Genomic DNA, 26,561 nt, shown 5'->3' on the forward strand with positions numbered 1-26,561 from the left:
TGACACTTTGCCACTTTGGAACCATGTCACTCCCTTCCTGATTCTCAAAGGTGTTTCTTCTGTTGTCAGGTGAACTTTATCAGAATATCGATTTTAAGCTTTAGAATATGTTCCTGAAATGCCGCCTTCTGCTGGTTCATGTTTACTTTATTAACCATTATAGACTTCTGGAGTAGTTTGAGCTGGCAGCATATTACACTCTTCTAGGGAACTTTTTCTGCTCATTTAAATCAATCTGGAACTGGACTTCAGTATTTTTCAGAAGTTTCCCAGGTGATTCTAACACATAGCCCAGTTTGTAAATTTCAAATTAGTGTATGTTTTATAGTCAAGAGCTCAAAACCTTAATAACCAAAGTAATGTTAACACAGAGCATTGTTAATAAATTTATTGACATCCTGAATATTGACCTAGATTGGTCCACATTCCCCACTTTGACTCTTTTGAATCTAATCTGCTGTTTGCTTACATTGTGTAGACTGTTTTAAAATGCACTGGCCCCACCCTCTCAACAGCCCCACCAGTACTCCTACTTCATCACCAAGTGGAAAAAGTAAAGAGGGTACCAAGACTTTAATATTAAGAGATTTTAGATCTCTAGCTTATTTTTGCTCTAGGGAAAAAGCACCAAAATCATAAGGTTTTCTATTTAAGCATAGGTTGAGCATCCCTAATCAGAAAATCTGAAATCTGAAATGCTCCAAAATCTGAAACTTTTGGAGTATCAACATGACACTCAAAGAAAAATCTCACTGGAGCATTTCAGATTCTGGAATTTCAGGTTAGAGATGCTCAACCAGTTAGTATAATACAAATATTTCAAAAAAAAAAAAAAATCCAAGATCCAAAACACTTCTGGTCTCAAGCAGCTCAGATAAGGGATGCTCCACCTGTACTTTCTGAACAGGTAACTCTGGAGTTTTGCTTTTTGGCAGATGTCATCATCTTACCTAAACCATTGCATTGCCTTCTCTTCATCCTTCACTACCCCAGCTCCTAGGTAAACAAAAGATATTATATTTTTAAAAATGGACTCAGTTTACTGCTGAATGCTAAGACTTAAAAGTCTACAGATATATCGGGTTGGTGCAAAGTTAATTGGCAAAATGTTTTTGCCATTAGTTTTAGAACTCTAACCAGCAAACCTCTCCCCACCTCTTTTCCCCCAGTAGAATAGCACCAGAGAAACAAAGTTACCTTACCTTTCAGATATCTTTACCCAAAATGAGCATAAAAATGTGCCACATGGAAATGAAAGCTCTGGGAATACAGCCACGTATAAAGGAGAGAGATCATGGCTCCCACTGTGGCCAGGAGCTGCAAAAAGGAAAAAGGAGACAGGAGGAAAAGCATAAGAATCTACTACTTCAGCTATGGTTCAGATATGAAAGAAATGACTGTACTGTATGAGAAAAGCATTTCAGGATGAATTTCACATGATTTAAAGAGGAAGTATGTCCTTCAATGGCCTCTGTTGGGCAAAACATCTTTATTGTCACTAGTCTTTTATTTTAAGACAGTCTTATATTACTTTTTCTAGGTGATACAAGATAACTGGATTGCGTAATTAAATGAATTGGATGCTGACCAATAGGATCTTGGCAGTTTATAAAAGAAAAACAATTGAGGCAGAAACAAAAGCAGAAGTGATAAAAAGAATGTATGTGTTTATTGTTTGGGCAGGGACACAGTGAGGGGCTGAGATTTGGAGCAGAGGAAGATTCCTGTCCTTCTCTGTCGCAGTCTGAAGAAGCCACAATCCTGGCCCATTTTCCTAATATCTCCAGCTGCTTCTAAAGAACTGACAGACCCTCAGACTGCACTTACAGCTTCCTTCCTAAAAAGGTCTTGACAAGCCTGTGGGCTCACAGAAGACGAAGGAAGATGAGATCTCACAGCCCAAACCATAGCCTAAGCTGACAATATGAGGATACTTCCTGAAAGAACCATGGCCTTAGCAGGAGCTTTGTCATCATCCTTCTTAGCAGTTTCAGCATGCTATCTACTTCTCTTCAGGAAACCCTCTTTTCTCATCATGAGAAGCTTGTACCTCAATGGATTGATGCCCAAAACAAGATCACATTGTCCAACCTAATCAGCATGGCCATTAGCATTTCCAGAGACTTGGCAGTCACCCTCTGAGGTGTCAACTCATACAGCTATCGATGGCTGACAGCGAAATAAATTCTGTGGGGCAACTATGAAACACAGCAAGACTGCAAACTGCACTAGACCATGGAAAGCTCAGTAGCCCCTAACCCATCGCCTGGGCATGCTTGGCTGGCTTCTAAGGAGGAGCTCATAATCTGGAAAAAAATACAATGGGGCTGACTATTTTCCCTTTCAGGTGCAATGTATTTCTAAAAGAAGAAAGGAATGCTGCGTCTACACCAAAAACCCAGGTCTCTAGTGCTGGCATGAAGGGTACAGATCTATTATTGACTCCAAGACCAAACTTGAACTTGAAAATTGGTGATTATTGGTGGTTATACATAATCATATATGATAAAGCCTGTATGACAGTCTTCATGTTTATGTGTATATATATTAAATACTAATAATATTCTTTGTATATTGTTGAATTTTTTTTGTTTTTTGGTGTATGTTTGGTAGGACTGTTCTAATTTTTTTTCCTCCTCTACAGTAATCTCTGGATTCTGTTTCATGAATACACTACAGCCTTTTACAGTAATTCTGTATGTTACGGGCTTTCATAGCAGATGGATATCTGCTTTTAAGACTCCTCAAATCTTTTCTGAAATTATTTAATTGATTCATTATTTGTTTTGAATGTGTTTAACACTGTTCTGATCACTGTAGATAAAATAGTGAGTGAAATAAGCAAAATGTCCTGCTCTATTATAGCTAATATTATAATGAGGATAGAGAAGTGAGGAAGCAGACAACTAGTAAAACACATGAGATATTGGATACAATAAATGCCATAGAAAAGCATAAAGACTAGAAAGACATTAGGGAATATCTGTGTTTCTCTCCCTCACACACACAGCTGGGGGAAGCAAGCTTCCATGTTGTAAATAGCCTTATGGATTGGGCCACATGATAAAGAACTGATGTCTCCAGCCAACAATCAGCAGGGCACCGGAGGCTGACAACAGTAACGTGAGCTTGAAATAAGAACCTCCCTCAGTCAGGCCTTTCAACGACTACAGCCCCAGCTGATAAATTGATTGCAGCCATACAAGAGAGCCTGGGCCCAGATGCCTGACCCACAGAAACCGTGAGATAATAAATGTATGTTTTACGCAACTAAGTTTTGAGTACTTTGTTACATAGCAACAGATAATGAACACAGGGCCTGTTGGCCATTTAAAGCACTTTGACTTTTACCCAGAGTAAAACAGAAAGGCACTGAAGGGTTTTAAGAGAGAAGTGATGTTATCTGGCATTTTTTAACAGAATTATTCTGGCCTCTGTGAAAATAGAGTGAAGGGAGGCAAGGGCAGAAACCGAAATAACAGTTAGGGAGCTATCGTGAAAATGCAAGCAATACTGAAGATATGATGGGCGCATGATACATGGTGGGAATGGAGGCAACAGCAAAGCAATTCTGAAAATGCTGATATTAGATCTAAGAGCAACTGCTGTTTGGATGTGGGTGTGATAGAGATGGGAGAGTGTATACCTTTACTTTCTTCATTTGGGAGGCTTTCTTCATTTTCAATTTGTTTTGAAAATCGAATTTATTCTTTCAATTGGTGAATATTTATTAAAAGTCTACTATGCTGCTATGTCCCCTCCAAAATTCAGGTTGAAGCTTAATCCTCAATGCAACAGTATTAAGAGATGTGGACTTTGGGAAGTGATTAAGTCATGAGGGTCCTGCCCTTCTAAATGGCATTGGAACCATTATTAAAAAGGACTCTAGGTTGAAGAGAGTCTTGCTTTTCCACCTTCTGCCATGTGATGACATGGCAACAAGGTGCCATCTTGGAAGCAGGGAGCAGGTCTTACCATGCACCAGTGCCGGTACCTTGATCTTGGACTTTTTAGCCTCCAGAACTGTGGGAAATAAATTTCTGTTGCTTATAAATTGCTCAGTCTATGGTATTTTGTTATAGCAGCACAAACAGATTAAGACATGTGCCTGTTATATAGTCTGTTTGCTTTTAAGATAGTCCAATCTTTAGTTTCAAAGATTTTTTTTTCTAACTTTAGTGGGAAGCCATTGGCACACTTTTAGCGGAGAAGAGACATATGATTTATGTTTTAGAAAATCTCTCTAGTTTTATATAGGGAATTAGCCATATGGGAGCAAGTGAAGAAGCAGGGAGACCAATTAGAAGACGACTGCAGTTGGGTGCAGTGGCACGTGTTTGTAATCCCAGCTATTCCGGAGTCTAAGGAGGAAAGATGGTGGGAACTCAGAAGTTGAAGTCCAGTCTGGGCAACATAGCAAGACCCCATGTCTTGAAGGAAGGAAGGAAGAAAGAAAGGAAGAAAGGGAGGAAGCAAAAAAGGAAAAAAAGAAGGAAGGCAAGAAGGAAGAGGGAAGAAAGGAAAGAGTTGAAGACATTAAACGCTGTATTTCTTAATATCTGAGAAGGAATTTTCAACATGTAAAGGAAGCAGACTAAGAAGAATCTTGACTAGGCACCATGGCATGCCTGTATTCCCAGCATTTTGGGAGGCCGAGGCGGGAAGATCACTTGAGGCCAGGAATTTGAGACCAGCCTGGGCAACATAGTAACACCCCATCTACATAAAATAAAAAACATTAGCTGGGCAGGGTGGCACATGCCTGTAGTCCCAGCTACTGGGCATCTGAGGCAGGAGGATCGCTTGAGCCCAGGAGTTCAAGACTGCAGTGAGCCACTGCACTCCAGCCTGGGCAACAGAGTAAGACCCTATCTCTAAAAATAAAAATACATAATAAATAAAAAGAACCCCAAGGTACAGGATTAGAATTAAAAGTATCGGCATCAAGTCAGGTATAAAATACACACACACATACATAAACACATAAATAAAAATAGTTACAATCATATGCTTGCATACATACACATGTACATGCATATATACATACATACATTTCCTAGCTCTTTCTACTGAAAACTCCCAATGCAATGACACCTCGGTAATGATGAACATGAGCTCCCAGATCATTGTTTCATTCTTTTAATAAATGGTATCCTTCATTAAAAGAAATCAAGGGTAGGCTGGGCATGGTGGCTCACGCCAGTAATCCCAGCACTTTGGGAGGCCAAGGCAGGTGGATCACTTCAGGTCAGGAGTTTGAGACCAGCCTAGCCAACATGGTGAAACCCTGTCTCTACTAAAAATACAAAAAGTACCCGGGTGTGGTGGCACATGCCTGTAACCCCAGCTACTCGGGAGGCTGAGGCAGGAGAATCACTTGAACCCAAGAGGCAGAGGTTGCAGTGAATGGAGATCGTGCCACTGCACTCTAGCCTGGGTGACAGAGCAAGACTCCATCTCAAAAATAAATAAATAAATAAATAAATAAATAGTTCTTTAAGAAATGGCTAACTCCAGGGGACCCAGATCATTGTTTCATTCCTTTAATGAATATTATCCTTTATTAAAATAAATCAAGGGTCCTTTAAGAAATGGCTAGTTCATTTAATGGAATGAAAAAAGGTACCTGGAGCATTTTGTTATCTCTAAAAAACATATACAATGAGTGATGGAGATATGTCAAAAGGATACAGAAGCCTACTTACCAGGGCTAAAACTGGTCAATTCTGGGATAATATCCACATCATGATAAATAATATTATCAAATGAAAACTCAGTAACTAAAACTGGAATCCATGAATCTATACTAACATAAATAATAAAGAAATGTGAGAAGATACATTTATTTGTTATAGTAGAGTGCCAACTAATAATTGTAGAAAGAAGTAAATAAGGAAGCAGCCATTTGGCAAACCTCATTATGATGGTTGACTCAGGTGGAAATTGTCAATGAACGCTAATACTGATGTGGGAAACTTGATGAGAAACGGGATATTAGTGTAAAATCTTAGACGTCTTGCCTTCAAATGTTAATTGGTCTTAAAGAAAAATTGAGCTTTTAGAAATCTAGTAAACACTAACATAAATATGTGCCCAAGATCAAGCAGCAGAACAGATCAACACTCTGTGGTGCCTCCTGACATGAGGCACCAGGAAGAGCACAGCATCATTCCTGTGATATTCCTGCCACAAATGCATGACTTGTGTCTGGTCATGAGGAAACATCAGACAGACCCGTGTTTAGGGTTGTCCCATAGAATAAAAGGAATCCATTCTTTAAAACCCAGAGACTTGAGAGAGAGTGAAACACTAAAATGTTCCAAATTGAAGGAATCTAAAGAGGCATGGCCACTAAATGTAATGCAATTTCCTGGATAGGATACTGGACCAAAAAGAGGAAGAAAACACTGTTGGGACAGTTGGCAAAATATGATCAAAGTTTGTGGATTCAATGGTGGTGTTCTATCAATGTTGATTTTCTTATTGGCAGCCAAGTATATTGTTACTATTATAGCAGAGTGTCCCAGTTTATGGCATGTATATACTGAAGTATTTAGGGAGTAGAGCGACATCAGATCGGAGGAGAGAGAGAGAAGCAATAAATATATATACATAGCAAAATGTTAAGTAATCATCCAAATAAAAAGGATTGCTTTGTTCAGGCCGGGCAAGGTGACACACCTGTAATCCCAGCGCTATGGGAAGCTAAGCTAGGAATATTGCTGGAGGCCAGAAGTTTGAGAACAACCTCAGCAACAAAGTAAGACCCCATCTCTATAAAACATTAAAAATTTGGCTGGGCATGATGGTACCAATTACTTGAGAGGATGAGAGAGGAGGATAGCTTGAGCTCAGGAGGTCAAGGTTGCAGGGACTCATGATCACTCCGTTTCACTTCAGCCTGGGTGACAGAGCAAGACCCTGTCTGGAAATAAAAAATAATTTTGTTCTATTCTGCCAACATTTCTATAGGTTTGAAACTAGTTTAATTTTTTACTTTAAAAAGCAAATTGCAGTTCTTTAAATACATATATATACACACACTTATATATATATTTTATTGGTTTATAAAATCCATCTGCTAATTTTTTCTGTTCCTAAAGTTATAATTCATCTTGGCCAAAAAAAAAAAAAATATATATATATACACACACACACACACACACCAATCGATAAAGAACAGCTGGGCAATATTTCACAATCAGCATACCCAAATGGCAATACCGATAACGAAATAAACATTGAATAGTTTTGTCACTGTCATCTATGATTTTATACCATCACTTCAAAGTGGTGGGTCTGAGCCTTTCTCCAAAATAAAGTCATGCCCATTTATCATTATTTTTTCTAATTTTAAAAAGCCTCAAAAAAAGTGGAAATAAGATATTTTTTAAAGCCTCTATTTTTTTCTTATAAACAGTAAAGGTTACTTTTTTATATTTTCCCACCATTGCTTGACCTTTGGTGTTTTTACACAAGATCTTTTATCTAGGTTCATTGGCCGATGTCTTGTGAAAATATCAATCTTTTAAGAAATTGCTTTATCTTCTTTCTCTTTTTGATTGTTTACTTCTTAAATTAACCTATATAGCTTGTGGTATAGGAATTAGATACTAAACAAACAATAAAATATGCAAGTAAAATTACAACTGAGATAAGTGCTAGGATCAAACCATAGCGAGGTTCATGTCTTCATATCTTTGTATCAAAGAGCAAGGGTTAGCTTTTGGTAAGGTGAGGCTGAAGAGGGAGATAGAGGGCAAATTATGAAAAGACTTGACCAAACGCCATGCTAAAGATTTTGGTCTTCATATTCAGAGCAAATGGAAGTCTCTGGAAGGTTAATGTATGAAGGATAGGGAGGAAAGAAAAAAATAATAATTTTGAGTTTCAAAACTATTCTGACCACAGTATAGAGTTGCAGTCTCCAATGTGGAGTATACAAGATGTTCCACTGGACAAGGAAAAAATGTTCGAACTTCTACAAACACATATTAAAAACTTAAGCTTCGTTAATATTTATCCTAGGGATTCACTTAGTCAATATGACAGGTGTCATGACTCATTTAGGGCAGGTGAGGTAATATTAGGAAAGGGTGAGCATTCCACAGTGTTGACTTTCACATATTGGCTGTGCCTCTGTTTATGTATGCCAGGTTAAGTAGATTTATGGATATAGTGCTAGTTTAACTGAAATAATCTTCATAAAATAGACATACTCTTAAAAAGACTGCTGTTAAAAAAAAAAAAAACCCATGAGATGAAGTAATATTAACATTGTAAGGCACGGCAATCAATAAACTTCCCTGGGTTTCTGATTTGCATGACTCCAGTCACCAGAATAAGAGAACTAGGTGTAGGCATATTACATTAAAGATAGTGCAGGGGCCCGTGACTTTGGTTTGGATCATATGGGGCTCAGAGAAAAACTGTAAAGCAGCCCATTGGGTGTGAGTGTCTGGAATTTACAGATGTCTATACTAAACATTGAGTTGTCTAAGTAAAGGTGGTAATTTAGGATGTATAGGCTTTAATGAAATTTTAACTTTAAATATCAAAATTTCAATTTTTGAGAGCCTCAAATCTCTCTTGATATGTCTTTCTCTATAGTCTATAATTAGAATTCTATATTTACTCTGATGTTTTTAAAGTTTTTCTAAAGTTAAGGACGAATGTTTTCAATCTTAGAAGTTTTTCTTTAACTTTTTAAAAATAAGTAAATGTATTAACGCCATTTTATATGGGTGTTGTTTAAAAGAGGCATTTGCAATCAGCTCTTTCACTTTTAAAGTATGAAACTTTCAAACATACAGAAAATGAATTAGATAGCTATGGACCCATCAGCCACATTTAACAGGTTTATATTTTGACATATTTGCTTCAGATTTTTTCTTAAAGAAATAAAGCATTACAGAAATAGAAACATATCTACCCTCATCTCTTCCCTCCTCTCTTCCCAGGGCTAACTACTAAACCTGTATTAGAGGTTTGACATTCTAATGCATGTTTTCAAGGAAGAATGGGCTTAAGTTTTAGTTATATCAATATGGATAAATCTTTAAAATAAATGTTACAGTTAAAAAATGAAGTTGAATGATATTTTAGTAGTTCACATGGTTAAATAAGAATAATAGTTAACCACAATAGCATTACCAAGGTTAACTAAAACATCACATTTCTGTATTCTTGGTTGGAATTTTTCAACCAGTATTGTATATGTATGTATCAACAATGAACAGAAGCCAGAGATTATTTTTAAATTTGTAGTTTGCTTGGTAGAAGTCTATTAAAACATAAAATTCATTAACAGTAAAATTTGTAAAGGATGCAAAGGGGTAGGTATGGTGGCTCACACCTGTAATTCCAGCACTTTGAGAGGCTGAGTCAGCAGGATTACTTGAGCTCAGAAGTTGGAAACTAGTCTGGACAACATAGCAAGATCCTGTCTCTACAAAAAAATATTAAAATTATCTGGTAACGGTGCATGCCTGTAGTTCTAGCTACTCAGGAGGCTGAGGTAGGAGGATCACTTGAGCCTAAAAGGTTGAGGCTGCAGTGAGCCATGATCATGCCACTGCACTCCACCCTAGGTGACAAGAGCGAGACTCTGTATTTAAAAAAAAAAAAAAAAAAAAAAACATATGCGATCCTAAGTGAAGTGATGAAAACACTGGGACAATTTCTGATTTAGAACATATGCCTGGCTACACAAAATTTGAGTCCCTGATTATGGTTAGTTAAATCTCTAAACTTGAGGACACAATTTGTGCTAAACTCTGGTTACAGAGATACACATATGACCTAAACCTTGCTTTCTAGCATTTCAAAGTTGTAGAGCAGAGATATAAACAAATGGTGAAACAGCATGATAAGCATTTTAGTAAAAGTGAGGAATGTATAAAGTTCCAAGGGAGTGGGGGCAGTATCTACCTGATTCTGTGTTGTGGATTTCTTTCAGGTTTTGCCACCAATACAACCAACATTTTTGGTCTAGAGAACAGTTAACACGTAATATTGCAATGCTCTTTTTCAACTGGTTTTTGAGGCACAGAGAAAAGCTCTGTCTTGAACATAGAGCGCTGCTGTCCTTCTAAGTAGATCTTCAGGCCGGGTGCAGTGGCTCACACCTGTAATCCCAGCATTTTGGGAGGCTGAGGCAGGTGGATCACCTAAGGTCAGAAGTTCGAGACCAGCCTAACCAACATGGTGAAATCGCATCTCTACTAAAAATTTAAAAATTAGCCAAGCATGGTGGTGAGCACCTGTAATCCCAGCTACTTGGGAGGCTGATGTAGGAGAATCACTTGAACTCAGGAGGAGGAGGTTGCAGTAAGCTGAGATCATACTACTGCACTCCAGCCTGGGCAACAAGAGCAAAACTCCATCTCAAAAGAAGAAAAAAAACAAAGTAGAGCTTTGACATAAGTAACTCCAGTTTCATGTCATAAATCAGCAAATAGATGAGCACTCAGGTTTTGTGTATGGGAAGAAAATAGTTTTTATATAAAAATGAAACAAATTATGAATGACCACTAAGGTCTCTTGTTCTTTGTGTCTAAGATATATTTTATTTTACTTAATTATACATCAATTTTGTTCTCAATTATTAGTCTCAAATTACAAACTTTGATATACACAGTTCATTGTATTTCAAATTAAACATCAGAAAACCTTAGTTCTCAATCACACAAGCCCCTATTTGGGTATATCAGGGCACCAGAGAGTCTGGTGAACATTTTGACTGAGTTCCAAACGTTACAATTACATTAGCAAAGTGCTTACCCCTTGTCTCCCCTGAATCCCAATGCCTTGAACTATATTCCATTCCTAAAGGCCTCACTCTAAATTCACTCTTATTGTCACCTAGGAAGCAGTAGGCCAAATGAAAGAGAAGGATAGAGGAGATGGGGAAGGAGGGTTGGCTAAGGGTGGAAATGAGGAAGAAAGAAGAGAAGAAAAGGAAAAGGATTTGAGTTAGAATGCCAACTCTGTCCTTATTTGTTTTTTTAATTAAAAAACATTTTGATATGTAATATTTGTACGTATTTATAGGACTCATGTGATTTTTAAAAAAATTTTAAGGGTACAAGTGATATTTTGAAACACGTATACAATGTGCATTGTTATTTAATCTCTGGGGGTCAGTTTTCTCATCTGTAAAATGAGGGTAAAAATACTTTCCCATTCAGGTTTGTAAGAGTGAATAGACTATAAATAAATTATTTAGTTGAGCGCCTCACCACATTGTAGGCCCTTCAAAATAACTATTATTTATTGAGATTTTAATCTTTATGCAGCCTAGAAGCATTAGTAGGCAAAAAAAAAAAAAAAAAAAAAAAAAAAAAATCAGGAAAGTCTTTGGATGAAAGAAATTCATACTTAATGATGGAATTGTTAATATGTGTCATACAGCAAATGGACTTGAATTCCTCTGCTTCTACCATTTACTGGTTGTGTGACTTTGGGCAGGTTGCTTAACCTCTGAGCTTCCTCTACCTCATTCCTCAAATGGGGATGATAATGTCAACAAGTTTACAGTATAAGATTTGAAAATTAAATGAGATAGTGTGCACAAAGCACTCAGCACAGGGCCTGCCACACAGTGAGGGCTCACATTAACTGCTCCACTTTGCAGTCTGGGCACACCACTCTGCACCTCAGAAACTCCAGAAATCTGTTCAACACCCGAGTTTGCTTTTCACAATTTTTTTTTTTTTGAGACAGAGTCCTGCTCTGTCACCCAGGCTGGAGTGCAGTGGGTGCAATCTTGGCTCACTGCAACCTCTGCCTCCCAGGTTCAAGCAATTCTCCTGCCTCAGCCTCCTGAGTTGCTGGGATCACAGGTACGCACCATCATGACTGGCTAATTTTTTTTTTGTATTTGTAGTACAGACAGGGTTTCACTGTGTTAGGCAGGATAGTCTTGATCTCCTGACCTCGTGATCTACCTGCCTCAGCCTCCCAAAGTGCTGGGAGTACAGGCGTAAGCCACCGTACCTTTTGTAATCTTGAACAAATTGCTGTGTCCCTGGGCCTCTGTTTTCTTATCTAAACATTTTAAGAAAAAAGTGGAAAAGTAAGATAGATGACCCATAAAGCCACTACAGGAATTAAGTAAGAAAATATATGCAAAATCACACCTATAATAAAGCCTTATACAAATGTATGGTGGCATTCGATCACGCCAAGTACTCATTTCTTGAACCCTCTCTTCTCTTAATATATTTGAGATATTCTTCTCTTTCTAGCCCTTAAATCTCCATGTTCCCTTAGGTTTCTTCATCAAACTTTCTCTGACCTTGTTGAGTTGACACACTTTCCTCCTGTGCTCTCAATTCACATGACTCCAGACAGTACCATATGTGAATGACACCCAAGAATCTATTTCCAGGGCTTCTGTCCCTTCTGAGCTTCTGATTCAAATCCCCACTTGCACATCCCACGTAAAATTAAACTTTTCCAAAATTAAATTCACTATCTTCTGCCTTAGAACTCACCCCTTTTTCACTTCCTCCAATTCAATGAAACCCAAGTCCTGTCTAATTAAACTTCTAGTGTCTCAAAATTCACTTTCCTCCTTCTTGTCACAGACCCAATTCAGATCATCACCATCTCACCTGAATTATTCTTCGGTGTTTTAGTTCATCTCCAGGACTGTCCTGAGCCCTCCAATCCCTTCTATAGACCACAGCCGTGTGAATGAACTGTCCCCAAGCCAGGGTTAGATAAGCTTCCTTTTCTTCAGTAACAACATGTGTACTCACCCCCATTGCAGTAGCAATGATACTCCCACCTATCCCCATACACATACATTCACATGTATAAGTTCCACAAAGGAAAAGACATTTTGGTTATTTTCATTTATTTTTGTGTAACAACTGCCCAGCTAACTGCTTCATACGCTGTAGTTCTTTCAATGTTTGAATGAATAAAGGGAATGAGTTTGAGTGGAGCAGAACTTGAACTCAATTTACTGAATTTACTGATTATCTCTAGTTTGTCCTAGCTTCAATTTATCAGGAAAAGCCAGTGTAGGACACTCAAATATTTATTGAGGACTATAAAAACATAAGATACATTGATAATTGACAAAACTGAAATAGCTGAAACATATTTTTAAAAAACACTAAAAATAACCAGAGATAACAATTTTGAATTTGCCTTTGCACTGCCACAATGGCTTTTACTGATCAGGCTGACAATTAGGTTCACAAGCCACATGAGAGAGAGAGAACAGGACAACAAAAAGGTCAAACAGAATTATGGCATTTTTTTCCAGGATATCTGACTTCCAAATAATGGGAGTCTCATAAAGAAATCAGAAAAAATAAAGAAGAAGAAGAAGGTATTCAACTAATGATTCAAGAAAATTTTCCAGAACTAAAAAACACAAGTTTCCAAACTGAAAGGTGTCACCGTGATACAAGGTGTCCAGCACAATGGGAAGAAAAACAGTCCTATAAATGCATATGACTGAGAAACTTCAGAACATCACATATAGAAAAGAAGATGCTAAAAGCTTCCAGAGAGGTGGAGAGGAGAAAGCAGGTCACATACCAACAAGCATGAATCTGAAGGCACCAGATGTCTCAGTACCAAAACTGGTACCTGCAACATAGTAGAACAATCCCTTCAAATTTTAAGAATGAAGTATTGCAAACCTAGAATTCTACGCCCAGTCTATAAATTAAGTGCGATGGTAGAATCAGGACATTTTCAGATGGGCAAGGTCTCAAAGTTCACCTCTCAGGCAGTCTCTCAGGAAGCTACTGGAAAATATGCCCCACCCAAAACAGGAGAGTAAGTCAATAAAGAGGACGTCTCGGGATCCAGGAATGAGGATCTCAGACAGAAGGAAGGTGAAGGAAATGTCCCAGATGATGTGACAGGAAATCCCAGGAAGACAGCTGAGGGGCAGATGGGGAAGACAAGTAGCTCAGATAGGAGCAGCAGGGTGGAAGGTGTATCTTCAAGACAACAGGGAAACTGAGATTTCCTGAAGCGTTAGACTGTATTAAGAGGAAGTCAACACTTTGTGAAGCAACACAGGATGACCCTGGTAGCCATGAGCACACAGAAAACTAAGCAAAAAAAATTTTTTTTTGAGACGGAATCTCGCGCTGTCACCCAGGCTGGAGTGCAGTGGCCGGATCTCAGCTCACTGCAAGCTCCGCCTCCCGGGTTCACGCCATTCTCCTGCCTCCGCCTCCCGAGTAGCTGGGACTACAGGCGTCCGCCACCTCGGCCGGCTAGTTTTTTGTATTTTTTAGTAGAGACGGGGTTTCACCGTGTTAACCAGGATGGTCTCGATCTCCTGACCTCGTGATCCGCCCGTCTCGGCCTCCCAAAGTGCTGGGATTACAGGCTTGAGCCACTGCGCCCGGCGCAAAAATTTTTTAAAAGGTACAATTATAAGTACCCAGAAAACAAAGTTGTAGAAGAAAGTAATTACAATCCCGATACACTACATTCATCAGTTATGAATGATATCTAATTGGTTATAATGAAAACTGAACATTGATTTAGCCAAATAAAGCTGTAGCTATACTGAGAAGAGAAGTAGAAGGTAACTGTGATTGAGGGGGTAGGAGGGCAGGGGTTAGAAATAACAAGTTAACCATAGGATAATAAAAAATTGAAAAAATAGCATTAAATGAGGGTTCTTAGACGTACAGCAGTAGACGCCAGGAAAAAGAGCCGAGAGAATTAAAAATGGTTTTCTCTGAGGACCAATAATGAGGGGAAGGAACAGAAGAATGATGTTTTTAAATTATTAGCCTTGTGAAATATTTGACTTTTTAAGCTATGTATGTGCATAGTTTTGAAAATAAAAATTTAGTTTAAAGAGTAGAAAAATTGCTTTATATTTAAAAATTCAAATATAATGTATAAATAATGACAAATAACATCTTAGATGGTTGGCCTAGGAAAACAAGTATTGAACATGTTTACATCTATGTGATTTCCTGCCGCCACACACTAAATGTAATAATTCACAGCTAGCAATACTATTAGCACACTTTCTGCGATGTGACATTTCCACCTTCAGTACTATCATTGTATACTATAACTATTTGTTCTGCCAAAATTAAAAGGAGCTTTCAGCTGCAGAATCCTATTTGGCACCCAGTAATCCACCTCTTGATCTGATACCTGAAAAAAATTTCGATGTAAGCAGGGAATGAAAATTATGTTTTCATCATTCATTGCCATCATGGTATGTTTGTCACAACTGTTTCAATTTACTCCCACACTTACAGCAATGAGAACTAACATAGCACTAGCATTTAGTTAACTGCTATAAATGCCAAAACAAAACAAAATTTTGACACTGTAAGAGCCATAAATATTTTCACGAGGTCTTTCTGCTGTACTGTAAATAGTTGCAAATTATAGATGTTTTGGAGAGATCATCAGTTTTAAAGCTCTTAGAACTCAAAAGACCTACTGCTGTTATTAATAATTGATATTTCACATGACTAGTTAAATAGCCGTATAAATTTATCAGCATTGCACAGGAGGGAGATGTGTGTCTTCTCCCTTTTTTCATCAGTGTGTTTTTTAGGTGGCTAGTGATAATTCACCCAAAGCAGATAGGAAACCTTGGATATAACAATAAAAACCAAAGAGCAATCTGTTTCCTTTCACAATTCAGGGCTACCCATATTATTCAACCTATAAAAGGAAATCACACCCATTTTACATTTTTATTTGCATGCAGCTGTAATTACCAGGCAATGAACTAATGAAATAGGGCCTATTAAGAAAGGACAGCTTCCAAGAAATCAGCTATTTATCTTGTTGCTAGAGAAAAGAACTCTCTTCTAAGGAGGAATCCTGAACCATTAGTGATATATCCAGTAAGTTCTCAGTTTTCCGGACTGATAAATGGAAGTTGTTTTCAGATCTGAACCAAAGACTAGAATTCCATTGTGTTGTTTTTAAGTCAATGGAAATCTAAACCTCTTAAGTTTCAACTGAGGGACTAAAGGGAATTAAAATCTTTCATGTTGTATCTCTGAAAAAATATTCAAGATATTGCTAATAGTGGTTGCCTCTAGGAGGAGGATTGGGTGGGTGAAGGTTAGGATAGAGGGATTTCTGATTACTACCTAACTTTTCAATTTTGTACCACATGCATATATTACTCTCTCTCTCTCTCTCTATATATATATATATATATTTTTTTTTTACAAACACTTTATGGGGCCGGGCATGGTAGTTCATGCCTATAATTCCAGTACTTTGGAAGGCTAAGGCAGAGGGATCTCTTGAGCACAGGAGTTTGAGACCAGCCTAAGTAACAAAGCAAGACCTCATCTCTACAAAAACTAGAGAAAATTAGCTGGGTGTAGTGGCATGCACGTATAGTCCCAGCTACTTGGGAGGCTGAGGAGGGAGGATTGCTTGAGCCTAGGAAGTCAAGGATGCAGTGAGCCGTGATCGTGTCACTGTACTCCAGCCTGGGCAACAGAGTGAGAGCTTGTCTCAAAAAAAAAAAAAAAAAAAAAAAAAAAAAACAACAACAACAACAAGCTATATATGAAGATTTATCTATAGTCTTATCATCTTCATATACTTACTCTCACTCAGACATCACTGTTGTCTGTTAGCACAACAATTACAGTAGTTTAGTAGTTTCTGTTCAAGAATATTCTGTAGAAACTGAGGTTCTACATTTATATATTCCCTGGCTTTTTATTGCTGTTGTTTTTATGAGCTTTTCTCTAACTTCGTGAGTGTGAGAGTGTGTGTGAGTGTGTGTGTGTGTATACAGCTGGGAGCTGAATGTTTATGCTCCTTAAAAATCCTTCTAGTTTTATTTATTTGAGAGATATCAAGGAAAGGCAATGCCCATTAGCCGTCAAGTAAGAGAAAAGGAATGCAGATAGAGTAGTAGTGTACTTAAATGGAGCTGTGGAGAATAATATAAATCAAAACTGTCATTCTTGAGAGCCTAAAGTTGTACTTCTAGCTGTCAAAGATGTCTAAAATAAGAATTAATCTGCACATTTGTATCTATTGATAAATACATTGTTTTTATTTGGCCACCACAAAATTGCTAGCATTCCCTCCTTTCACCACTTCTGTAACTCCTATAGCTTTTATTTACCTGTATTTAAACAATCCACTCTCTAATACCTTAGGGTAAGAGTATGTTAAAATATGAGTGAGCTGTTTGAGAACTCTACTAACACTATAACATGATTTTTATTCCTTTCATTCAGCATTTCAATTTTTAAAAAGCTTTATATTTTCAATATCAAACTTAAGCTAATTTTTAAAAAGAAACAGTAACTGAAATTGATAATAATCCTTCAATTTTTCAGCCAAATTTATAAAAATCAGACTATGTTTATGTGATTTCTAGCAACTGGCTAAAAAACTGGAAAATGTAAAGCTAGCTATCTGGTGTCAAGTAATTATTTTTACTGAATTTTGATGAGTTATTTACCTCTTGGGTTAATGTGTATTTTAAAATATATTAACTGGTTAATTCAGGAAGTCCAAATTTGTGTGTATATATAAAATTGTGAGAGTTGTTTTGTAGAGGCAGAGATTCTCAGTATTGCCTATGCTGGTCTCAAACTTCTGGCCTCAAGCAATCCTCTCACTTCAGCCTCCCAAACCTACCGGGGTTACAGAGGTTAAGAGCTTTGTGAGGTTCTTAACATGTGTGATAACCTTGAATAAATTGATCTTCAATACATTTTCCAGGAAAACTAAAGTACTTCATCTATAAACACTTAAATCTAGAGCTAGGGTCCCAACCCCTGGGCCGTGGACTGGTACCAGTCTATGGCCTGCTAGGAACCCTGCTGTGCAGCAGGAGGTGATCAGTGGGGCTACGGAGCATTACTGCCCAAGCTCCACCTCCTGTTAGATCAGCGGCAGCATTAGATTCTCATAGGAGTGCGAATTCTATTGTGAACTGTGCATGCGAGGGGTCTAGGTTCACACTCTTTATGAGAATCTAACGCCTGATGATCTGTTACCATCTCCCATCACCCCGAGATGGGACCCTCTAGTTGCAAGAAAACAAGCTCAGGGCTTCCGCCAATTTTACATTATGGTGAGTTGTATAATTATTTCATTATATATTACAATGTAATAATAATAGAAATAAAATGCACAATAAATGTAACGTGCTTGAATCATCAGTCAGTGGAAAAACTGTCCTCCACGAAACCAGTCCCTGGTGCCAAAAAAGATTGGGGACCACAGATCTAGAACTTTACGGAAAAACACAATGTGGTTGCTGTTTTTATGTAACTATGACTTACAAGTAGTAGCATTCCTCCCTCTTGCCCAATTCTGTCTTGTGTCTTGGAATTGAACACTCACCTCCCATTTATTCCATGAATTTGAAGTGTGTGTCTTGTACTTCTGGGGTAGATTTGTTCCAAGGGTGTGTATATCAGTTGCCTGGGTTCTCCCTTGCAGTTTTTGAGGCATCAAGAACAGCATCATCTTTTTCTTCCCCTGCTGGCTTCTCTGTTCTGTCTTCCCCAGTAGCAGAGGACTTTTGTTTGTTATGTCTGGCTTAGTGGGGACTCTCCAGGGGTCCCTTAGTCTTCCCTTCCACTTCCCTCAATTCCTATTCCGTTTCATCCTCCCTCTGGGTCCAGAAGCTGGTTTTCCTCTTCTGATTTACGCCTGAGGCAAAGCAGCTGTCTTTTAAAGATAAGAACCAGAAAATAGAGACATCAAACAGACATAAAGAATAATATAGGAAAGACAAGAAGTCCCTTTCCCTAAAAATAGCTTTGTCATTAGCTCTTTTTATGCTGAACATCCAGATTTATTTCCCATTGTCCCTTTGCTTGAACAAACCAAGTCAGTCAAACTACCTCACCTGATGAGAAAGAGAACAGTGAAAAGGAAATCCTCTAGGCCAGACTGATTTAACCAAAGTAATATAATATGAAAAGTGGCTAACTTGACTCTTCTTTTTTGGTAAATGTTAAAATTATAGCATAACCACAAAGGAAGAGTTTGGGGACACAAAAAAAGAATAGGATAAAAAGACTTACTGGAAGAAAATGAACTGTGAATACCTAGTAAAATGAGAAGCAAAGAAAGCACATGCATATTATATATATATATATTTAAATAAGCATGCATAAGAAAGCATGAAGCATAGTTAGATTTTATATACTACATATTCATGGGAGGATTGAGGAGGAGAAGTCAGAGTTGAATGGCTGCACTCACTGAGCAGGAGAAACCCTGAGATTCCAAAGAATAAGGTAAATTGTCAGCTGCCACTGCCACCTCTATCTTTCCTCTTGGGAGCTGTGGTCCCGGAAGAGGCAGATGTAGAAGAGAGCCTCTAGGATGAGAATGATGATCCCCGTAGTGCTTTGCTTCCCTGGATATTCCTCAAGGGTAAAATTGCATCACAAATGTATATGCATCAAGAACTAGTATCACTGGTTCCATCTGTAGGAAGTAAATTACAATGTAGTAAGGAGAAAGGTCAATGCATACTCTGCATAGGGGTTAAGTGCATGGGTTTCAGTCAGACAGGTAGTGTTAAGACCCTAGGACATGTGATCTAGAACCTTGTTACACAATGTATGATCCACAAGCCAACATTGTTGCCTTGACCTGGGAGCTGATTAAAAATGCAGAATCTCAGGATTCACCCCAGACCTACCAAGTCAGAATTTGCAAATTATCAAGACTCTTGGGTGATTCTTTTGCACATAAAGTTTGAGAAACACTGGTCTAGGGTAAGTTTCTTAATCTATTCATGTCTTAGCTTTCTCATTTCTAAAATGGGCATAATAGTACCTACTTTGTAGAGATGTGAGGATTAAATGAGGAATACATGTAGAGAGACAGCAAATGTCCAGTAACTGCTAATGAAGACAAGTCATAAAATATGGTTCAGGATTTTGAAATTGAATTCTATGCTCTGCTGCACACACAATTAAATTTAACTAAAGCTGAGTTTTACTTATAAATGCTAACTGACTTTTATGACCATTTCTCCAAATGAAATAGTAACTTAAAAATGAGTAGATTCTAAAAGGGCTGTCAATATTAATTGCTTAGCTATGCAAGTCACTTTATTTTTTGAGAAATTGATTTCCTTATCTGAGCATAGGGCAGTTCAGCTAAGATCCTTTTTAATTCTAAGTTTTGAGTTTTAGTTATTTGCTGTGAAAATTAATGCTCTTTTTCACTGATTAATTTGGAAGATCACAAATTAGATATAATGATGGTATAATTCCTAACCTTTCTAATTGATGACTATTTTAACTTAGAAAGCAGAGAAAAGCACAAAAAAGGAAAGGTGACCAGAATAGGATACAAAACCTGAGAAATATCTTGTGGATCTCTGCTTTCATTTCTATAAGTATAAGGTCTCTAAGGCTGCAGTTAAATGTGTTGTTGGAGGTTCTTAAACATCACTGCATAAAAATCACCTGAGCCTCTTGTTAAAAAACACGAATTCCCAGGGCCCCATCTGTAGATATTCTGATTCATGAATGAAACCTTGAAATTTATAACAAACAACCCGAGAAATTATAATGTAGGCAGAACACAATTTGAAAAACACCATGCTAGGTGATTTTTTTCTCATGTCAAACATAGTTTGATTCTTGCATATTAGATCATATAATGTAAACATATTTTCTACTCACTTATATATAAATATTCATAAACCTTAATGTCATATATAAGTAGAACTACTGTCATTTGGGAAATATGAATATGAGTTTCAACTTTGATAAAAAGCTCTACGTTTGGCATGATAAGCATCAGGTAAGCAAATAATGTCTGTGTTTCTCTTTGACTTTAACTACAAAATAAAACTGAACTAAAAACGTTCTTGAAAGGATCATATGAAATAAGCATTTCAAAAGCTCTAAAGCAACTTTAAACATTGATTTTGATAATATTTATTCAGTTTCATAATTCTTTTCAAGTTTGTAAACTTATTGAAGGTAGGGATTGTATCTTTTAAATTTCTTTTAGTGGATAGCTATTGTTTCTGCCTGCCTGACATTTCTTCCCCCTTGTTTTGGTAACAGCATCCTTGTTTTCCTTTGGGAAACCTCTGTTCTTCCATTATCAGTTCATGTTCAGGAACTGGAGGAGTGGTTCAAATCTGGGTCTGTCAATGAGCCTGTGATCTGCCTAGCAGATCAGAGCACTCTTTTTTCCTACCACTGAAACTGGTTCAGGAATTCGTAAGTGACACAAGCCTGGCCAATAGGAGCGAGCCCCAGAACTTCTGCTGAAACCTTTGAGAAAGAGAACCCTTTTTTAAATTTTAATTTTTATCTATTTATTTTTTTTTTGAGACAGAGTCTTGTTCTGTTGCCCAGGCTGGAGTGCAGTGACGCGATCTCGGCTCACTGCAAGCTCTGCCTCCTGAGTTCAAGCATTTCTCCTGCCTCAGCCTCCCGAGTTGCTGGGATTACAGGTGCCCATCACCATGCCCGGCTAATTTTTGTATTTTTAGTAGAGACCGGGTTTCACCATGTTTGCCAGGCTGACCTGAAACTCCTGACCTCGTGATCCACCCCCTTTGGCCTCCCAAAGGGTTGGGATTACAAGTGTGAGCTACCGTGCCTTTTTGAAGTAGAGAAACCAGTAGCCTAGAGTCATGTTTGCTATCACAAAAGAAAGCACGGTTGGGAATAAAGCCATTGCAAAAGAAAACAGAAATGAGAGGGTAAAAATGGCAGATACGTCTATGACACTGTTTAGGGCCTTGAATTAATCCCATGTAGACTTTTCCAATACAAAAGCTTTCTCTCACTGTCTCTCTCTTACCTAGGCAATTATCATGCAGTTGGAGACTTTCAAGGAATGTTGACTTACTTGTTTGCTAATGAAAAAAATAAATCCTTAATCACAGATGACAAAGCAAAGATGTTAAAGTTAATCATTGCAATGTTTTGGTGATTCATTCAAAAACACATTACACGCACATGTAGAAAACTGAGAGTTCTTTTATTTTTTGTTTGTTTCAGTAATCTGCGGAGCAACCAAAAACATCTACTAGACATTAATTTTAGGCACTATCCATAAATTACCATTCTGCTTTGCATAATTCACCAAATAATCCCCATACTGAATACCAAAAACTGCTCAGCTTGAAGAATGAGTCAGTCTGACCGTCTTGTTCTAGCTTAAAATCTAAGAACTCAGAGCTCTCTGTTCTTTTGTTCCTTATTGTTTTTGGGATTTGAAAACCGGTCACTTCACTTCATATCCTGCATCTGTAAGAGCTGACTAGAATACAGGATACACAAAGCAGGTAGATATGAGGTTTTTTTCTTTGTTCATACCGATTTTAAAAAATTAAAAGGATGGCTTCAAGTAAATAATTCTTTACTCTTTTAACATGCTGCCATCATGTGGTTGCTTTGCTTATTCACATTCAAATGTCTCAAAGTTAACATTTATAGTGACTCTTACTCAGCAAGGTACTAAGAGGAAGTGCCCAAAGAAAATTCATGAAGGGAAGAGAATACATTCTTCCCATAATCCTACTTCAGAGGATGGTAGAAACATATGTGTTATTTGCCAAAATGCAAGGTAGAATGTGGTAAGAACCTAAAGAGACAGAGTGCAAAGGAGACTCAGAAGGGAGAGTCAACTCTCTTAGATTTCAATCTATTAAAAAAAAAATGTAAGGCTGTAATTTTAGCAAAACTATTTCATAAAATGTGACAGTACAGTAAGCCCTTGGTTAACTCCAGCTTCTACCAAAATCCATACATACTCAAATCGGCCCCTCCCATATATGGGTTTTGTATCCTGCGAATACTATCTTTCCATTGTGTTTGGTTGAAAAAAAATCCACCTATCAGTGAACCTGTGAAGTTCAGCCTTGTGTTGTTCAAGGGTCAACTGTATTTACATATATTATTAATTCCTTGCAACATCTCAGCAATCATCTCTATTTTAATTCTGAAGTGCTTGAAAACAACAGAGTACATGCCAAATGTCTATGTAAATTAAAAGTGAGAGTCTTTGCTCATATTTTGGACTCATAGAGCTTTACATAGTTTATTGTTTCTGAGTCCTGAGTGGTGGATAAGGCAGGAAGATTTGAGAAGAGTTCATCAAATTTTTCTAACTTAAGAACTTTTTTACTGAATCTTGCTTTATATGTAGATGCTAAAAAATGTGGTTTGATTAGATGAATTCATGTAAAAATACCCAAACATTTTGAGATTTTGTATTTAATTTTCAATAATCAAAGAAAAATTTAGTAAAATGACTTGGATTAAGTTCTATTATAATATTCATTGTCAAATTGTTTTTAGAATGAGTTTTAGCACCTAGAAAGAGAATTGAAGAAGTTGTACATTTTTAAATTATAAAAAAGAAAAGAGTTTTTTAGGGCTACATACAGGACACATAGTTACTAAATTCTGCTTAGATTTAAGCACTTACATCTTGTCTGCAAATTATTCTTTTAAAATATTACAACCTTCAATTCTGAACTAAGAGAGGTCTTCCTGGTCCTGCCCGCATTTAGGAATCCTATCATCTCAAACCCCTGGACCTCAGCACTACTTTTTTCCCAAATCACAAGTCAAAAACAGCCTATCCAGTAGTTTGCAGCCTCCTTGCCTTCTCTCTTAAACACAAATTTTATTTAGATCACCAAAAAGATTCATGTTATGGGTTGATTGTGTCCACTGCCCCATAATTCATATGTTGAAGTACTAATCCCCAGTACCTCAGAATGTTACCTTATTTGGAGATAGAATCTTTACAGAGGTAATCAAGTTAAAATGAGATCATTAAGATGGGCTGTAATCCAGCAGGACTGATATCCTTATAAAAAGAATAAATGTGAACACAGAAGCAGTTTCAGAGAGAAAACAACGTGTAGACACTGGGAGAAGGTTGCTGTCTACAAGCCAAGAAAAGAGGTCTGGAACAAATCCTTCCCTCAGAAGGAACCAACCCTACTGAGACCTTGAGCTTGGACACGTAGTTCCAGAATTGTGAGACAATAAATTTCTGTTGTTTAAGCCACCAAGTCTGTGGTATTTTGTTACAGCAACCCTAGCAAACTAATACAATTAGATTGGTAAAAATGGTTTATATTAATTTCCTTTTAGGCATGTATATCTTTGCAGCTAGTCCTAACTTCCTGTTCTGATTCTAGAAAATACAAAAACAATATATTGCTATTTTCATCCCGAAACTGTTAGTGTGTTAAATTATTTTTGAGAAAAACTAAGACCCTGGAAAGAGATTGTATACTTTAATAATCAAAGTAGAAGATTAAAAATTGGTACTTACAGGCATAAATATTGGTATTGGCAGTTATTTCTCTAACCGCATCTTCCTATTTCCCTGTCCCAGCCAAAATTCTATCAGGCTATGTGGAGACAGGACCAATTATTTTTCTCCTTTTTTTTTTTTTTTTTTTTTTTTTTTGTTGAGACGGAGTCTCGCTCTGTTGCCCAGGCTGGAGTGCAGTGGCCAGATCTCAGCTCACTGCAAGCTCCGCCTCCTGGGTTCACGCCATTCTCCTGCCTCAGCCTCCCGAGTAGCTGGGACTACAGGCGCCCGCCACCTCGCCCGGCTAGTTTTTTGTATTTTGTAGTAGAGACGGGGTTTCACCGTGTTAGCCAGGATGGTCTCGATCTCCTGACCTCGTGATCCGCCCATCTCAGCCTCCCAAAGTGCTGGGATTACAGGCTTGAGCCACCGTGCCCAGCCTTATTTTCCTCCTTAACCCTCAATATTTCAGGCCAAGAGAAGGAAAAGAATATTAGTTTTGTGATTCTCAAGTAGCAGTCTTTTAAAGACCATCACCTGGAGGATAAGAACACCAGTTGAGAATTACTGATAATAATCATCAACCTTTTTTACCAACCTTCAATGATAGGATGTCCCCTCCTGTAGAGGGGAAGATGAGCCTGCCTCTAACTATGAAGCCGCAAAGGCCTAATATCGGTTTCCATAACCTCCTTTACAGGCAGAGCATGGACACCCGACCAAGACCACAGACCAGACATGGCCTACACTGACCAAATCAGATGTTGTAAGCCTAAAGAAGCAGGGACTGCTCCAATTTCATTTGGAAAATCCAGTTGCAGCCACATCCATTTTCTGAGGTAGCAGGAGCAGTTGTGCCACCACAGCACCCAAGGTCGATAATCAGGAATGATCAAGCCACAGAGGATAGCGCACAACAATGGCGATGCCTGTGTGATTCTGTAGCATAATTCTGAACAGTGTTCATGGCTGATGAGCCTGCCTACCTGCAGTTAGAGCTACCCCATTTGTGCTTCAATCAGCCATAGTTTCTGTTGCTTCCAACCAAAAACTGACTGACCTAAAGGATATGGTTGTTTTAAATTTATCTTTTAAGAAATATAGAATTCTCTAATTATTTTGCTTTTTACAATAAAGGTATCAAAACATTTTACTCAGTAAATAGAAATATTAAATGTAGATTTAAATTCTTCATGAATGGTTGACAGATAGAGGTAAATAGGAAAGGAAAATAGAGAATAAGAGGCAGAAAGAAAGACAACGTATTAGATGTTCAAAAGTTTGTTTTTTAGAATTTTAAGACTAAAACCTTCTTGATTTCTCATCGTTTGGCCCATATTTTACTTAACTTGAAAAATCTGTATCAAATATTTATTTAACTAAATAGAAACCATAATAGAGAATATAATATAATATAGAATGCAATTTAAAAGTATAATGATATAACGGTTTTCACCCCACACAATGGCAAGACCCCAAAAGTGTGACAATGCACTATGTTGGAATAAATGTGGGGAAACAGGCCCTTTCATGTTGCCTGTGGAAATATAAATCGGGACAACCATGTTTTGGGAGGAAAATTCAGACGCATACATCTGGATGACTCATGCAGCTGTCCTTTGGCCCAGCCGTTCTATTTCTAGGAATTAATGCTGCAGATAGATACATACACGCATAAAACTACAAAAGTAGAAGGATATTAATGGTAACCACAATCAAGAACTAATTATATCAGTTCTCGTATATAAAAAAAAAAATAGTATGCTATGAAGCTGTTAAAATAAGCCAGGAAGGTCTCCAAATGCTGATATGACAATCATAGCCAGGACTTATTGGTAAGTGGCAAAAAAAAAATGCTTACTTATATAGTATGTTATCATTAGGGGGAAACAATAATTATAATGATCTTTATGACTATATTTGTGTGTATACGCTTGTGTGTGGATAGACGATCTCTAGAAGGTCTCTTTTTTAAAAAACCTGTTAATACAAGTAGGGATTACTTGTGAATAGGAAATTGGGTGTCCAGGGAATAGGGCAGATGGTAGATTATGCCCTTTGTATCTTTTGAATTTTATAATACATTTCTTTATTATCGATTTTAAAATCACAAAAGGTACTAGACTATACATATATGCATGGATATAGTAAATCATTTTTAACTATAAAGAAATATAAGTATATAAAGATCTATCAAAAATTATAAGAATAAACCCAAAATTCCAAAAATAAGTACTTTATTAGGAATCAGATTCATGCAGAAAATATCCATAAATTTGTTTCGAGTTAAATAA

General features: G+C 37.4%; 1 long non-coding RNA gene across 1 annotated transcript; it reads right to left on the bottom strand.

Moving 5' to 3' along the window:
• Window positions 1–219: 219 nt before the first annotated feature.
• LOC126955220 (uncharacterized) lies at window positions 220–19,439 on the bottom strand. Its single transcript, XR_007725846.1, has 4 exons — window positions 19,216–19,439; window positions 18,346–18,675; window positions 1,203–1,317; window positions 220–996 (listed from the first exon to the last, which is right to left on the bottom strand). It is a non-coding gene; the product is annotated as an uncharacterized LOC126955220 (long non-coding RNA).
• Between the last annotated feature and the right edge of the window lie 7,122 nt (window positions 19,440–26,561).

Source organism: Macaca thibetana, chromosome 5 (assembly GCF_024542745.1).
Source record: "Macaca thibetana thibetana isolate TM-01 chromosome 5, ASM2454274v1, whole genome shotgun sequence".
NCBI classification, from domain to species: Eukaryota; Metazoa; Chordata; class Mammalia; order Primates; family Cercopithecidae; genus Macaca; species Macaca thibetana.